Genomic DNA, 17,591 nt, shown 5'->3' on the forward strand with positions numbered 1-17,591 from the left:
CGTATTCTGTGTGTAAATGTGGTTGAAAATCGTTCTTGGATAAAATTTAATTAATCTGAATACCTCCTTTTACACCATCTTTGATTTGGTACTAAATTTGTTCTACTGTGATACTGTATTTATTATCGCAGATAAATCGTAATAACAAACGTGAGGAGAAAATTATATTTTTATTCTACTAACGATTTTCACTCAAAGGGTGCTAAGAACAATCTTGAATCCAAACCGGCACAATCCTGACAGGTCCTTACAAAATCGTCTTGTTGTTGTCTGTCCACCATAGGTTGATACTGTTGAAACTTAGTAAGTAGTGAAGGAAACAGGATTTTTCCGGACATTTGCCATCGTTAAGTGAAACAAGAAAACAGTAACACTACGTTTCGAGATCTGCAATCTGATCTCTTCTTCAGGTAAAGAAACTAACCTAATACATAATTACAAACTAGGTTAAAATAAACAAATCTTACTAAAGCGTTGTGGCACGCCTGAGTCAGGAATCACAACCTACATGTTGTATGTCAACTTCACTAACACTAAAGACATGCACTTAATAAAAAAACCATACAAAACACCAATCATTAAACTAAACTACGGAATACAGGTCACAATATGTCTTCACTCGTCTACTAACCATTTACGACTGACCAGAGGGGTAGCCAATGGTAATCGTGACGGCCGGCTAAAACAAGATGGCGGAAATACAAGGGAAGGGGAAACAGGAATGGGCCCTTTCGTTTATTATTGGTTCATGCGAGATGAACTTCTTAAAACCATAATTGTGACTCCGCATTGGTTTATTGCAAATATCCGATCCGTTTGATACTTTTGGTATTCTCTTTAGTTCATTTTTTAGAATTGGCAACCAAAGCGGCCCTAATCTCGACTGATGGTTGACTGATTGGTTGGTCTGCCAATTTAATGTATGTTGCCTCAATTAATTTCCTTTTGAAGAAATGTGGTTCCCGATGTATTATGTGGGCTTCATCCCAATTCATATGATGGTCTTCGGACCAACAATGGTGTGTGCAATTTTTGACTTTTCTGTGAAACCCTTTCTCGTGTTTTCTTTGTGTTCTTTTATCCTTATGTTTAGTGGTCTTTTTTGTCTCGCCTATGTATTCCCTATTGCAGCTACATTTTATACTGTAAACACAGTTTTTTGGAATCCTGTGTGCCATTTTTTGGTTTTGTTTTTACGAGACTTTGTCTAAGAGTGTTGTGTGTTTTAAAACGCGGTTCTAATGTTGTACTTTCTACCTACTCTTCTAATTTTCTCCGATAATCCCGGCACATAAGGGATTGACATAAACGCAAATTTATCACAATTCTGTTTTTCTGACTCAGGAATGATTCTTCTGGTTCGTTTGCACTTATTAATTACTAATTGAGGGTATCCATTGCTTCTGAGATCCGATTCAATTTTCTTAAATCTTCTTTTAGTCCATCTTTATCTGAGCACAAGCTCTTTGCTCTATCAAACAACGAGTAGGCTACTCCTTCTTTGACAGATTTTTGATGGTTGGATTGATAATTTAAATATTTTCCTGTGTGTGTTATCTTTCGAAAAACAGTTGTCTTAAGGACATCCCTATCTCTTAATACACACACATCCAAAAAGGGAAGCTTGTTTTGGACTTCCACTTCCATTGTGAGTCGATGGAAGGAGAAATACTATTTAATGTGATTCAAAAAATTATTTAATTCAATGTCTCCATGAGAAAAAATAACAAAGGTATCATCCACATACCTCCACCAAATCTTCGGTTTGAACTGAAGCTGAAGCCAAAGCTTTTCGCTCGAATTCCTCCATAAAGATATTGGCGAAAATAGGAGACAGTGGAGAACCCATTGCCATCCCCTCATCTTGACGGTAAATTTTACCCTCTAACTCAAAATAATTGCATTGAGTGCATAGTTCTAACAGTTCCATAATTACTGGCACGGGAAGTTTAGTTCTATCCTTTAATGTTTGGTCTTCTTTGAGACGTGATTTAATAATTCCGAGAGTTTCTGGAACTGGTACATTTGTAAATAGACTTTCGACATCAAAACATACCAGTTTGTCAGTTTCAGTCAACTTTAGGGGATTTTGACTTTTCTACGAAATCCCTGGAATTTTTGATGAAAGAGTCAGTTTTTCCTACCAATGGTGTTAAGATGTCCAAGAGGACTTTAGACAATTCCCTGCAAGGTGAATCACGAGAACTAATGATGGGCCGGAGAGGGATGGTAGGTTTGTGGATTTTGGGAAGGCCATACATATGGGGGATTTTGGAGTGGTGAGGAGTTAATTTAGATCTAAATTTATCTGAAAAAAAATTCTTTATGTTTTCTTAAGGTGTTTGCTACTTTGCGTTCAAATGAATCAGTCGGGTCTTTATTTAAAACTGTATATTTGCCAGTATTTAAAGTTTCCGCAATCTTTTCTTTATACGCTACTGAGTCAAGTACCACAGTAGCGTTGCCTTTGTCGGCAGGTAAGATTTTGACCGTGTCATCTTTCCCAAGGATCGACCTGGCCTTTTTCTCCTCTATTGTTAAATTGGGTTTTGTGGGAGGAATTTTTCTGAGTAAAAGACTGGCCTCGCAGCGGAAGCGGTCACCCTGTTCCTCAGGTAACTGTGAAACAGCCGACTCAATTCCAGCTATGAAATCCAGTGCCTTTACCGATTTTTGTGCCACAGAAAAGTTTAAACCCTTGGATAATACTGATATTTCCGCTTCATTCAGGATTTTCGAAGAGAGATTGATTACGTTTTTATTATTTGCATCCGTATTCACGTTGCCATCCTTAGGCAAATCACATTTTTTAGGCCTAATTTTTTCCAGTTTGGAGATTTTCTTTTTCTTATCTGTTTTCAGAAACTTTTATACATCTATTTTGGATGCTTTCGAGAATGTTGTTGAATTCTGTACCGATCAGTGTTTTTAATTCAGTTTTTTTTTTACACTCAATACTATTTTGGAGGAGGTATTTTTTCACGATGATGATATGCAATTCTTTCTTTTAAGTAAAGATTTAGAAGCAGAAGACAAAATTTTACTGGCTTTCCTACTATGAAAAGGAGTTTTTTAGGGTTAACCCTATAGGCATAAGGTCTTCAACCTTACATTTATGCAAGAAAGTTAAATGATTAATGTGTTTAGTTAATTTAAGATGCAAGCTCTCAAGGTCTTTGATTTGTTTACTGGTTCCGGGTCCGTACCGAGAATCAATTCTTTGTTTGAAGGTTATTTTTGACGATGGAAGGATTGTGAAGGAAACAGGATTTTTCCGGACATTTGCCATCGTTAAGTGAAACAAGAAAAACAGTAACACTACGTTTCGAGAATCTGCAATCTGATCTCTTCTTCAGGTAAAGAACTAACCTAATACATAATTACAAACTAGGTTAAAATAAACAAATCTTACTAAAGCGTTGTGGCACGCCTGAGTCAGGAATCACAACCTACATGTTGTATGTCAACTTCACTAACACTAAAGACATGCACTTAATAAAAAAACCATACAAAACACCAATCATTAAAACTAAACTACGGAATACAGGTCACAATATGTCTTCACTCGTCTACTAACCATTTACGACTGACCAGAGGGGGGTAGCCAATGGTAATCGTGACGGCCGGCTAAAACAAGATGGCGGAAATACAAGGGAAGGGGAACAGGAATGGGCCCTTTCGTTATTATTGGTTCATGCGAGATGAACTTCTTAAAAACCATATTGTGACTTCCGCATTGGTTTATTTGCAAATATCCGATCCGTTTTGATACTTTTGGTATTCTCTTTAGTTCATTTTTTAGAATTGGCAACCAAAGCGGCCTAATCTCGACTGATGGTTGACTGATTGGTTGGTCTGCCAATTTAATGTATGTTGCCTCAATTAATTTCCTTTTGAAGAAATGTGGTTCCCGATGTATTATGTGGGCTTCATCCCAATTCATATGATGGTCTTCGGACCAACAATGGTGTGCAATTTTTGACTTTTCTGTGAAACCCTTTCTCGTGTTTTCTTTGTGTTCTCGTAATCAATCTCTCTTCGAAAATCCTGAATGAAGCGGAAATATCAGTATTATCCAAGGGTTTAAACTTTTCTGTGGCAACAAAAAATCGGTAAAGGCACTGGATTTCGTAGCTGGAATTGAGTCGGCTGTTTCACAGTTACCTGAGGAACAGGGTGACCGCTTCCGCTGCGAGGCCAGTCTTTTACTCAGAAAAAATTCCTCCCACAAAACCCAATTTAACAATAGAGGAGAAAAAGGCCAGGTCGATCCTTGGGAAAGATGACACGGTCAAAATCTTACCTGCCGACAAAGGCAAACGCTACTGTGGTACTTGACTCAGTAGCGAATAAAGAAAAGATTGCGGAAACTTTAAATACTGGCAAATATACAGTTTTAAATAAAGACCCGACTGATTCATTTGAACGCAAAGTAGCAAACACCTTAAGAAAACATAAAGAATTTTTTTCAGATAAATTTAGATCTAAATTAACTCCTCACCACTCCAAAATCCCCCATATGTATGGCCTTCCCAAAAATCCACAAACCTACCATCCCTCTCCGGCCCATCATTAGTTCTCGTGATTCACCTTGCAGGGAATTGTCTAAAGTCCTCTTGGACATCTTAACACCATTGGTAGGAAAAAACTGACTCTTTCATCAAAAATTCCAGGGATTTCGTAGAAAAGTCAAAATCCCTAAAGTTGACTGAAACTGACAAACTGGTAAGTTTGATGTCGAAAGTCTATTTACAAATGTACCAGTTCCAGAAAAACTCTCGGAATTATTAAATCACGTCTCAAAGAAGACCAAACATTAAAGGATAGAACTAAACTTCCCGTGCCAGTAATTATGGAACTGTTTGAACTATGCACTCAATGCAATTATTTTGAGTTAGAGGGGTAAAATTTAACCGTCAAGATGAGGGGATGGCAATGGGTTCTCCACTGTCTCCTATTTTCGCCGCCAATATCTTTATGGAGGAATTCGAGCGAAAAAGCTTTGGCTTCAGCTCAGTTCAAACCGAAGATTTGGTGGAGGTATGTGGATGATACCTTTGTTATTTTTTCTCATGGAGACATTGAATTAAATAATTTTTTGAATCACATTAATAGTATTTCTCCTTCCATCCGCCTCACAATGGAAGTGGAAGTCCAAAACAAGCTTCCCTTTTTGGATGTGTGTGTATTAAGAGATAGGGATGTCCTTAAGACAACTGTTTTTCGAAAGATAACACACACAGGAAAATATTTAAATTATCAATCCAACCATCAAAAATCTGTCAAAGAAGGAGTAGCCTACTCGTTGTTTGATAGAGCAAAGAGCTTGTGCTCAGATAAAGATGGACTAAAAGAAGAATTTAAGAAAATTGAATCGGATCTCAGAAGCAATGGATACCCTCAATTAGTAATTAATAAGTGCAAACGAACCAGAAGAATCATTCCTGAGTCAGAAAAACAGAATTGTGATAAATTTTGCGTTTATGTCAATCCCTTATGTGCCGGGATTATCGGAGAAAATTAGAAGAGTAGGTAGAAAGTACAACATTAGAACCGCGTTTAAAACACACAACACTCTTAGACAAAGTCTCGTAAAAACAAAACCAAAAAATGGCACACAGGATTCCAAAAAACTGTGTGTTTACAGTATAAAATGTAGCTGCAATAGGGAATACATAGGCGAGACAAAAAGACCACTAAACAATAAGGATAAAAGAACACAAAGAAAACACGAGAAAGGGTTTCACAGAAAAGTCAAAAATTGCACACCATTGGTTGGTCCGAAGACCATCATAATGAATTGGGATGAAGCCCACATAATACATCGGGAACCACATTTCTTCAAAAGGAAATTAATTGAGGCAACATACATTAAATTGGCAGACCAACCAATCAGTCAACCATCAGTCGAGATTAGGCCGCTTTGGTTGCCAATTCTAAAAAATGAACTAAAGAGAATACCAAAAGTATCAAACGGATCGGATATTTGCAATAAACCAATGCGGAGTCACAATATGTTTTAAGAAGTTCATCTCGCATGAACCAATAATAACGAAAGGGCCCATTCCTGTTCCCCTTCCCTTGTATTTCCGCCATCTTGTTTTAGCCGGCCGTCACGATTACCATTGGCTACCCCCTCTGGTCAGTCGTAAATGGTTAGTAGACGAGTGAAGACATATTGTGACCTGTATTCCGTAGTTTAGTTTAATGATTGGTGTTTTGTATGGTTTTTTTATTAAGTGCATGTCTTTAGTGTTAGTGAAGTTGACATACAACATGTAGGTTGTGATTCCTGACTCAGGCGTGCCACAACGCTTTTAGTAAGATTTGTTTATTTTAACCTAGTTTGTAATTATGTATTAGGTTAGTTCTTTACCTGAAGAAGAGATCAGATTGCAGATCTCGAAACGTAGTGTTTACTGTTTTCTTGTTTCACTTAACGATGGCAAATGTCCGGAAAAATCCTGTATCCTTCACAATCCTTCCATCGTCAAAAATAACCTTCAAACAAAGAATTAGTAAGTAGGTTCCTATTGGTTCAAGAAATAAATATATTGATTTCGGACTCAACAGATTAAAAAACACACATTCCGTCCGTCTGTTTGTGCGATGACTTTTTCTTTACTTTCTGTCGGTTTCTTTGATACCGTTTATTAAATCTCAGTATCTTTATAAATACAATCTCTCCACCCAGTCAAAAATAAAAAATCAGAAACTGAGGATGCGGTTATAAATTTTGATAATACTGTTTTATAGAAAAATGCACCCCTGATTTTAGATTTATAAATATTCACAATCAGATAATACAGAAATGAATAACATGAATCGATATGAATAACACGAAGATAAAAGTCTAGACCGGTTTTGATTAATGCTGCCATTATCCTGAGGCTACTGAAGTCTATAAATGGCGTGTGAATGTACAAAGGTGTGAACCTTGCATTGTTTAACGTGATATATGCTACGCCCACAGATATGTGCGGGAGATGCATCTACTGTGCATTGCAGTGGGTAGTGTTGCGGCCAGGGAGCAGTCCAGGCATGCGAGTAAATAAGTTCACAAAGAGTGCAATATATAGCTGTATGTTTTACAATGATCAAATAAATTATTTTTATTATTCATTAAAACTACGTTATCATTGGTTAACTTAAGAGGGGTTTTGACAAACATTTTATACCAAATATTTAATTGAACTAGCTGTCTAGAAGTAGAAAACACTTTGGGTAGAGTTCCTAACCTTTGTATGTGTATATGCCATAGTAGATATGGATAACTGATAAGTTAAATACAACAAGCCACATAAAGTATTCCGTAACAGACTTCACTGAAGCTGTATGCAAAATTTCAAGTCGATATCTCATTCATTCAGTATACAGACAGAAAGTCATGCGGAAAATAAATATTTACATTCCCGACAGACAAAGACTAATATTGGGTCTGCCTACTATTGACGCTCCGCCGAATTCCATGGCTGGACAAGCACCATCATTCCAGAACTAATTCTAGTCTGTGTAAAAATGTAAATCGTCTGAAATGCGAAAACTAAAGATTACTGATGAAATATTTCTCTAGCTAGATGTACCACATTTTTTACATTAAGTAAGACTTTATAGCAGTGTTTAAATAATACAACACTCCAAGTCACCAAATATTGATGTATGTAGTTGTAAGTTGTATATTTTTTACTATATCAAAAGTTAAAATGTAATATGACTGTACTCAATTTGTTTAGCCAATTTATTTACTCTGCGATTTACTTGATCATTATTGTTACCCATAAGAACAATTAAAACTAATGGTCAACCAAATCTCAAAGAGTGCTATTTGCTGCATCACCGAAATCTATGTTGTCTATATATAAATGGAGCTACGTGCAAAGTTCCAAATCTGCAGATCAGTTCGTAACGTTATATAGCGCGGATACATTGACAGCCACTCTAGTGATAGGCTTCGCCGACGCTCATCCAGTTAATTATGAACATATATTCATAAATTATGAAAAGCCCGAGTTCATAAATTCGAGATTTTTTCGAGATAATTAATGTTAGAAAACTCCGCGCTGAGGTTCTGTGTGGAAATTCTCTTCAGATTCTCAAGAGCCCCTTACCCGAATTCCTCACATTTTAACACCTACGTACACTTTATCTCTCAATAATAGATGTAGCTTTTTTCGCCTACCTGGGTCTCATGAATAGAAAAATCAAGTTAATTCATTCAGAACCTCTTTTTTCCAGTCTCATAATGTCTTTGTCCGACTCATAAAAGTATATTATACTAATAAAGTACTTAATTAATATATGACATATTACTTTTTATTAAATTAATCACATTATATGAAAAGCACTACAATTTGGAATTAGAAAAGAAAAACTTCATAAGTTCAAGAGGCTCTTGCAATGGTTTCAAGATAGATTGCAATGCACCTTTGATTACTTGTACTTTACGAACAACTGTGAGATAAATGGGAAAAGTACAATGCAGATTGCAAAGAAAACGAATGTCAATGGAAATGGTGGAACACAGATCGCCGCGGCAGGACATTCGTGTTGTCCCATCCTCTTAGCTGATATTGATGGCCACCTGTTTTTCTGCTCCAATAGTAAATCAGCTGGCCTTGTAATTGGCCGGAGTCCAATCGCTATAAATACTCGGCCAGATCACGATTGTACTGCAGTATCCAGGAAATACTTCATTGTCGAGTTCGCAATGAATTTAGCAGAAACCGCTAGCATTAACATTTTACACGGGGTGAACCACCACCTTGATTTCCAACTGAGATTAATCGATCTAGGTGTGACTATCTTCAAGATTGGAATGTTAAATTTGAAAATAGTTTGAAGCAGTTTCAAACATGAAATATAAAATATTGTCTTGACCCGACTGGATTTGGAAAAAGATATTCGACAGGAGGAGATGGATACGTCGTTCAAAGTCCAGGACCAATCAACGTCTGAGATTCTCTCTCTCAACAAACGCATCGAGTCTCTGCAAGCGGCACTGAGGCAACGGGACCTTCACTTTGCGTCGGTCACAGCTGAAAAAGACTCTTATAAAAGTAAGCCTGATGATATGTATAATAACATTAAGAATCTTAACCTTGATATTGAAAACAAAAAGAAATTAATAGAAAATATTAGTGTTAAGTTTGACTTAGCTAAAAAAGAAATTATCAACATAAAAAAAATGTCAACGGATAAATGGTTGGAGGACGATATCATCGATGACTACTTTCAGTCAATGCAAAATATTGCTAATGATTTGGGTCAATGTTTATTTCTTAGTCCCGCTGTTTCTCATGCTATCAAATCTGGCAACAAAGTAATTATATCTGATGTGCTAAATTCCGCAGCTTATCAAGCATGTAAATATGTTTTTGTTGCTGTCAGTAACGGCACTAATGTAACTGGCGAGGGGAAGGACTCTCATTGGTCACTTTTATTTATTGATAAGTCTAGTCTTACGGCATATCATCTGGATTCTGTATCAAAACTAAACGCTGTTCCTGCTGAGTATACAGTAACCAATTTGAATATTCCCTCTGAAAATTGCTTCTCTGTAAACTGCCCTCAGCAAAACAACGGGTATGAGTGATGCAATACGCATTGTATCTTTGTCTTGCAGAAGAGGGCAATGCGAATTGTTTCTGGCATTCGTCAAAGAGAGTCTTGTAAATCTGTTTTTAAAAAGCTTGAAGTTCTGACATTTCCTTGTGTTTACATTTTTTACACTTTGATGTTTTTTAAGCAGAACCATGGTATTTTTCAATCTCTTGTCCCTCAATCTGGATATAACCTACGACGAAACAAACAAAAACTGAATATTCCTTATCATACCACTTCCTTCTATAAGCATCACACCTATTACAGTGCCATATCATTGTTTAACGCTCTCCCTGATCACCTTAAATCTAACTTGGATCTAAACTATTTTAAAAAAAAGCTCAAGTCATTTCTAATTGAAAATTGTTTTTATTCTATGGAAGAGTATATTAACGGTAGATAGAGTACCATACATAGATTGTTAGTAGTTTTTAGTTATATTTACTTTGACGCAAGCCAATGCATGTACTTATGTTATTATGGCAATAAAGAAATTTTGACTTTGACTTTGACTTTGACCTTGGATAATAGTGGTTTTTTCAGCAACAAATGTTTTGGGAGCAGATTGATGGAAAAATGAGATTACAGTTCAAGTGCAATATTGCAACAGTTTTGAAGCACTTTAAACCTTAGTAAATGAACATAGATATAGACTACCAGAGGTAGACTACCAGAAACCAAGTAAATTAAATACATATGTTTAAAAATATCTAAATATGTTAAATTTATCATTCTATTTAATATTCTCCAAATTAAAATGTAACATTAAGACCCGAGGCAAACACTTTTTGACCGGCACTAACATGTTCAGCCTAAAATCTTATGGTAATTGGTACACGCCCAACTTAAAAGGCGGTCTGACAAAAAAAGGGATCATGTTCCATTTTCCTGGTGACTCACCACGGACCCGACTGTCGCTGTCGGTGGAGAAATGTTTACCACGCAAACAAGTACGGTGCCGAGCATCACTGTACTTTCTATAGGTTGCGGAAATGCTGATAGGTATGAAGTAGCTGTACATGAACTTACTAACGTATTACTGAAACCCACTCTTTAAAGGACATGCATTTCCTTATGAGTGTATCTTCTTTCCGTAAAGTAAGTATGTTTCCAGTTCCTCTGTTATAAACGTGATTGGACGTTATGCAACTGCCACGTTACTACATCCATAATGCACAAGACTGATGTGGACTGTGTCTTTCGGAGTGTTTCAAGCGTGGTAAATTGTGACATAGTTGAGGCCATACTACGTGTCTTATATTTTCTGACCATCAAAATAGTTTACTTAAAAGGGAAAATTTAATTATTATTATGACATCCTGTAGAGAGAACATTGTGAATACCTATACTACTATGAACGAGGACATTGAATTAATTTATGTAGTTTCTTAAACTACACACTAATCCTAAAACATTTTATTGGCTATCCAGCATTATTGCTGGGCTTAGTGAAGCCCTTGACATACATAGGTTAATTTCATAGGTCGCCTGTCTATAAGCACTACAGTAGCCACAGTTTTGTTCGATTTCAGCCTACTTTTACACGAACAATACTATTTAAACTACGAATCGTAAGTTAATTTTTCAGAAACATTGAATGCAAAGAGGCCAAGACTCATTATTTTTGACCATTTAAGATTCAGTATTTTGCTATATCATTTAATACATGAACAAGGTAAGAGTACGCCACATCACGTGTCGCGTAACAGACTTGCATGAGATACATGCAATATTTTGGGTTTATAGCTTATTTAATTCTGATAGTTGGGCCATATGTTTTATTACACCACATGTTAAAATTATGATTGTACTCAGTTTGTTTAAAAATGTATTTATCCTGCTATTCTCGTTACCATCACTATTTATTGTCCATAAGACTAATGTGAAAATATTCACTAAGGCTCATCTAAATCCCTTGGAGTGAAATGCACCGTCATCCAACTAGATGTTGCTTGCACAAAATGAAGCTTCATCAATCATTTCAAGTCTATAGGTCATTTCGCTCTCGAGATACAATGCGGGCAGACAGGTAGACAAAAAGTAAGAAATTAAATTTTTTCCAGCTCTTCAAGTGATAGCCTTCACTACCAATCGACAATTATATATGTAAAGAAACAACTATGGGGTAGCTATACAGTACAAAGCAATAGCGTTGTTATATTAATTATTAGAGTTACACAAACTAGTCCATTGAACGACGAGTTAAGATTAGTTGTCGTCATGTAATACTTTCAGATGCAACATACTGCTAGAGTGGATAGTTTGAAAAGATTAATGTTTTGAATTAATTCATTGCTTCGGTCACTTTTGAAATTGGCCAAGTAAGATTATGGCTCCAATAAGAGCCTACGAGTACGATCGGTTCTAGGACAGCTTATTTTATTACCATGTACAATACTCACAATGTGTAAAATAAATGAGAAAAGTATAAATACACCTCGTTCTCTTTCATTAAATGTTTCCAATAACGTAAGTTGTTGATTTTATGAACAACACAAAAAATAGATAAATGCAACCAAATTTATACATTTTATATGTTTTTGTTTGTTTGGTTAATTGTTCCTCAGATGGATAATTAATCTAACACATAATTATAGTACAGGTTATAACCGTGCGTTATGCCACGCATAAGTTTCAACTCCATGCAATTAATAAAAAAACATACTAATTATTAAAACTGAACCAAATCATACAGGTCACAACAGGTCTGCAGTCAATGAAAACCACTCTAAACTGCCAATAGAACATTGCGATCGTCACGGCACAAACCATCTTTGAAGATATCAGTGAACAAGGTAGGCTTTTTTTCTTATTGGTTAGGTCATTACTTTTAATCGTAATAGCAATGTTTCGAGGAGGTGGAAACTATAAAACAGTAGATAACGTGCCTATGACATACATAATTGATTTGTAGCTCTGTAATTGACTGAAATTCAAAATGAACAATATATTTGTTATAACTGAATTAGATCTGACGCTGTCTTCCCTTTACATTTTAATCAGTTAAATTATAATAATACTTATGATTACATCAAAATAGTATTTAAATCATTAAACTCAAGAGAGAAAAATGTGAACTTTGAGAAATAACTGAGCATTATTTAACAGTATTTAAATACCCGTAAGTTAAACAGAGTTGATCCACCCACCTTTCCTTCCAATATTCTGCTCACGCCCAGAAACATACACGGATAAGGGTTTCAACCTAACGGGGCAGGTAATGAGCAAGCGAGAGCTATAAAAAACTGCTCGAATTTGGCGCGTTAGCCACTCCAGTCAGTGACCTCTCTGTCGCAGACCTGTTCTACTTGTGTCCCCGCTGCTCTCGGATTATTCTGACACGATATACTTTATATCTTTATATATCCTGCTCCTGGTATCTTTACAGTTTTGTATCTCCCCCTTTTGTCTATAGGTCCTATACGATAATGTATCTTCTAAAGCTAGACGATGTTTTTGGCTGAGCGTTAGCGAAGCCTAATGCTCGTGGAGCTGGAATCTTTTTTCTTTATGTTTGTACAGCTTAGTCATATAGCAAAGTAGCAAACAATTGAGTAGAAAGGCAATGTTAAAATCGAAAACAATATATGATTTCAGTGCAGTCTTGCATTGTAGTACCCTTCCTACCTCATCGGAACTTTTCATTTCATTTAAAACACTGCTATGAAACCTGATTTAATCGAAAAAATTGTGAATGTACCATGTAGCAAGAAATCTCGGGAAATATCGACTGAAGCATTCAAATTTTGCAAGCCTTTTACGTGACTCGTAGTACTGCTTTATTTTAAAATGGGATTATTTTTAATAAATAACGGTGGAATGAAAGTGGATTCTCTGTTTGTGAAATTGCTGATGTTCATAGATTACACAAACATTTTCACAGATATTTCAGCTCCAGAAAACTCCATTTGACGTCAGTCAAAACTTCAATGGATGCAGTGAATGATGGTGTGCAATCAACAATGTGGCTCACACATCAAAGTGCTATGTCACGACTTTTCATAGATCTAGACAGCATTCCTATTCTGAATGCTCTAAATATAGTCCTCTTCTGGAAAGTGTGCGGGCAATGCGGGACCTGGAACTTTTTTCAAGTCAGAGCAATCTTTCTTTTGATGTCTATATTTGTATTAGAGTAAATAGCCTTCACTTGTCATTGAGGTCTCTGTATTATTACATTAACATTGAGTACATTAACCCTGCTTACGGTATATTTAATTTTAATATTTAATCTCGTGGGTATAAAAATTTGAGAAGGTTCGGTCAAGTATCTTCTATCGAAACTCCATCAAGTTGCTGACAATGTAATCCATCCTGCATGGTACACACGGTTCTGTGAAAAATGGAACGCAGTGCCTGGGCGAGTAATTGTTTTCCCCGGTGGTCTTACAACTTAGCACTCGCTATTAGTCAGACTTGACGTCAGGAGGAGGAGCTTCTCATATTTTGGGTGGCATTGCGCACAACTTCCCGACTCGTCTAAGAGAACACAGTTATTGCTCGTTTAAATTAAAAGGAATTTAATTATGGACAATGAACATAATTAAGCTGTTAGTTTATAACATTTTACATGGGTTTTGTTACACGAACTTTAAATGCATTACTGTATTATTATTTATTTATTTAGTCTGTACATTTAGTTAAGAAACTGTTGCCATACTATAATTAATTGTCTTTTAGTATTTAGTATTCATTTAAGGCTGACTTGAATTGTTCTGAAGAAAATAAGTATATCTTTCAAAACACGCTATTGAATAAAAGACGTTTTATTTATTTTATTATTTGGTAACCTCATTTGTTTCGTGCGAATAAGATGCTTTGATCTGTCCAATGGAGGTTTTTCGGCGTTCGACGAGCCCCAGCTCACAGGGAAGTACCTGTTTATTATTTCAATGTTAGGTCAATCTTCAGGATCTGTACACAAGGCGCTGTCAGTAATTAATTTTTTATAAATTACTAAAAGGACACGTCGATAGCTATTAGTTGCTTGGTAAGTAGATATGCCAGTGCCTTCACATGCCAGATCGCAACACCTATTCAGTAGACGCCATCATGTCAGGGATTATAAATTTCACAGTCCAATGCCAAGAATCCCGCGACTAGTTAGTATACAGACGTCTAAACACACACTGAGTAGAAGTCTCTGCTAACTACAATTTTTTAGCCAGCTGTAGTAAAATGACCTTTTCATTTCCCCAGAAGAAGAATGTTAAACCTCATGCGGTTTTACGCCCTTATTATAAGTCGTAGAGTTATGGAAGATGTATGATTTTAAAATATATTTAATACGTACCTAAGGGAATTTTATTTGTTGATAGGCTGTTCCGAAAAATGTAAATCTTAGTTACGCTTTATCTTTTAAATTTAAAAAAGTATTTACTTTTAAAAAATATGTTTGAGTACGTATTAATTATGTATTTACAATGAGATATCTCTCATAACGATACGATAAAAATAAGAGAGTAAACTTGCATGAGATTTAACACCGCTCTTTTGGTGAAAGTTTCACTACATTTAATTTTACTACATTCGGCTCTTAAGAAGGTGTAAATGCAATAAGATGATGAAATTACTTATTTAATTTTGCCGGAACCAATGATGCTGTGTTTTACCTTCTCTGGAGCATATTATTTTGTTTTATTATTATTTATCAACCTAAGTTAGTATTTTATAAACATTAATGTTAAATCGTGATTTTGTCGTTGAAATTTATAGTAAAATGACACATGGGTTGTTGGTTCCTCTTAAACATAATAATCTAATCTAAACGTCTTGGAGTTTTTCCTTTGTACGTGTACACTTTTAAAATATTTAAGCGATAAAGTAAAAGAGTTTTCTTAGCAAATAACTCGTAAAAATATCGAAGAAAAAGTCTTTAGATTCGTATTAATAAAAATCTGTTAATTTATATATCACCTGTAATATTGCGACAGTCAAGAAATTTGAGGTAATTGTACTTGAGGTTTATCATTATTGCAATGGGAGCCCTTGGAAACTGCTGTTAGAACAGCCGCCGGCATATCCGACTCTAGCTCAGAAAGGTTTTATCCCACTCTGAAAAGAGTTATCAATTTTCGAAAATATACATATAATCCAGAAAACCTTTTTTGTTATCGAAGTACGGTAACAGAATACCGGCCTAAACCGGTCATTATTTTTCACCACCTGATTTATACAAGAACTAAGTGGTTAAACCAGCTTGAATTATCAGCTGTTGCCCCCTGTTTGGAAAACAACTGGCTATAAATTCAAATTTAAAAAAATACGCTACCAATTAAGTCTTGGTTGAAAAAATACTATCTTTTGTGATATAATTGGTTATTACTTATTTTGGGTACGAACATAATATATCATATATATTAATAAATGTATATAAATAGATATTATAACCTTATTTGCCGCAGGACAGCACATTCTTATAGCACCGACTACGCATCAAATATTGGGGTATCTGTGATTCGATTGATACTGGTCAAATGAATTCATTTCGTACCTTTTATGTTCTATTTAGAAACATAATGCATAAGCTTAACATAAAGCTTTCATCATTATTTGAATATTTATTTTTCACTATTCAAGAATGGATTTTTACAAACTAGACTTCGCCCACAGCTATCCACCCTGTCAGTGCATTTTATAATTATTTATTACCATTGTTTATTTTAAACCAACTTTTTATTTTAAAATGTACAGTATAAGCTTATAAATATTAATTTTCCTTTCAAAATAAAGATTAATTTTAAATTTGGTGATCACGGATTTAGCCTAGGCTCTGCCTGCTTCACACATAAGCCAATTCCTCAATTAAATTAAATTATTATATCACATGGTAAGTATATTACGTCTTGTAATAATTTTGTCAATACGAAAGCAAAAATTATAAGTTAAAGGTTTTATAATTTAGAATTAAATAACTATTTATCAGTATATAAATAGTAAAAGTCTAAACATAACTCCATTCGGGGAGCGAAACACCCCATTAAATCACAATCCATCTTTTTTGATGCAGTGACTTTCCGTATATATTATTTTATAAGTAACAGGATTTGATATGATGATAGTGAGACACACTCTATGCTCTTACTATAACATTAGATTTCGTTGTGCTGTGGGAAAATAAATGCTCTTTCACACTGATTTGTCACCATGGTAATCGACGACACTGCCAAGAAAGAATAAGTCATGTTTTGCTTTATGTTGTTTTACACAGGCCCAGTTAACATGGTGAATTAACGACATAAGCAAGATAATAACTGGCGCGAGCAACTTGTCAACGAATTTTATTGTAAGACCCTTTCAAACATGATATAACGACGACATTAACGGTTTAGTACGAAATCTAATTTAAGTCGAAGATTAGAAGTGAACAGGCTTTTGGCTTCGGTAGTCTGACGTTGGCTAGACGAATATATTATAATGCTCAGTCGGCCTTGAGTGTGCCTATTGGTTGCTTTTATTTTTATTCTATGTATTGTAGATAGCATTTAACTGCATGCATTGTCATGTTGGTAATGTTGAGTATATGTAGTGTTTCATTAAAGGAGTAGCTCTTCTTGTTGGAAAACAAAATATTGCTGTAAAAATTGTCCAATAAATTTTAATTTATTTCACGGTGTCTTCCAATATCAAAATATTACAAATATGTTTAAAATTTAAAAACTATCAGCTGAACAAAACTTAAAAGATTTGTATTAATAAAGTATAATAAATATTGTAATAAATGTACGTGTACAAGTTTGGATCAAAAATAATTTAAGAGCGGTGAATTTTTATTCACTCCAAAATAATTTTTTATATCTGATATTCATGTCTTTCAATGCATTATGTTTTATGAGTTGTTCTTTTTTACAGACAAATTTCAATAATTTGAAGTTTTGAAAAATATAATTAGCTTCAAACTCATATTTGGTAAAATAGCTGACTTTTTAGTTTGTCCGTATTTAAAATATTGTTTATGTTCTTTAAATTTTTAAAAAATAGTTCTTTGGTTT

Source organism: Homalodisca vitripennis, chromosome 4 (genome assembly GCF_021130785.1).
Source record: "Homalodisca vitripennis isolate AUS2020 chromosome 4, UT_GWSS_2.1, whole genome shotgun sequence".
Taxonomy (NCBI): Eukaryota; Metazoa; Arthropoda; class Insecta; order Hemiptera; family Cicadellidae; genus Homalodisca; species Homalodisca vitripennis.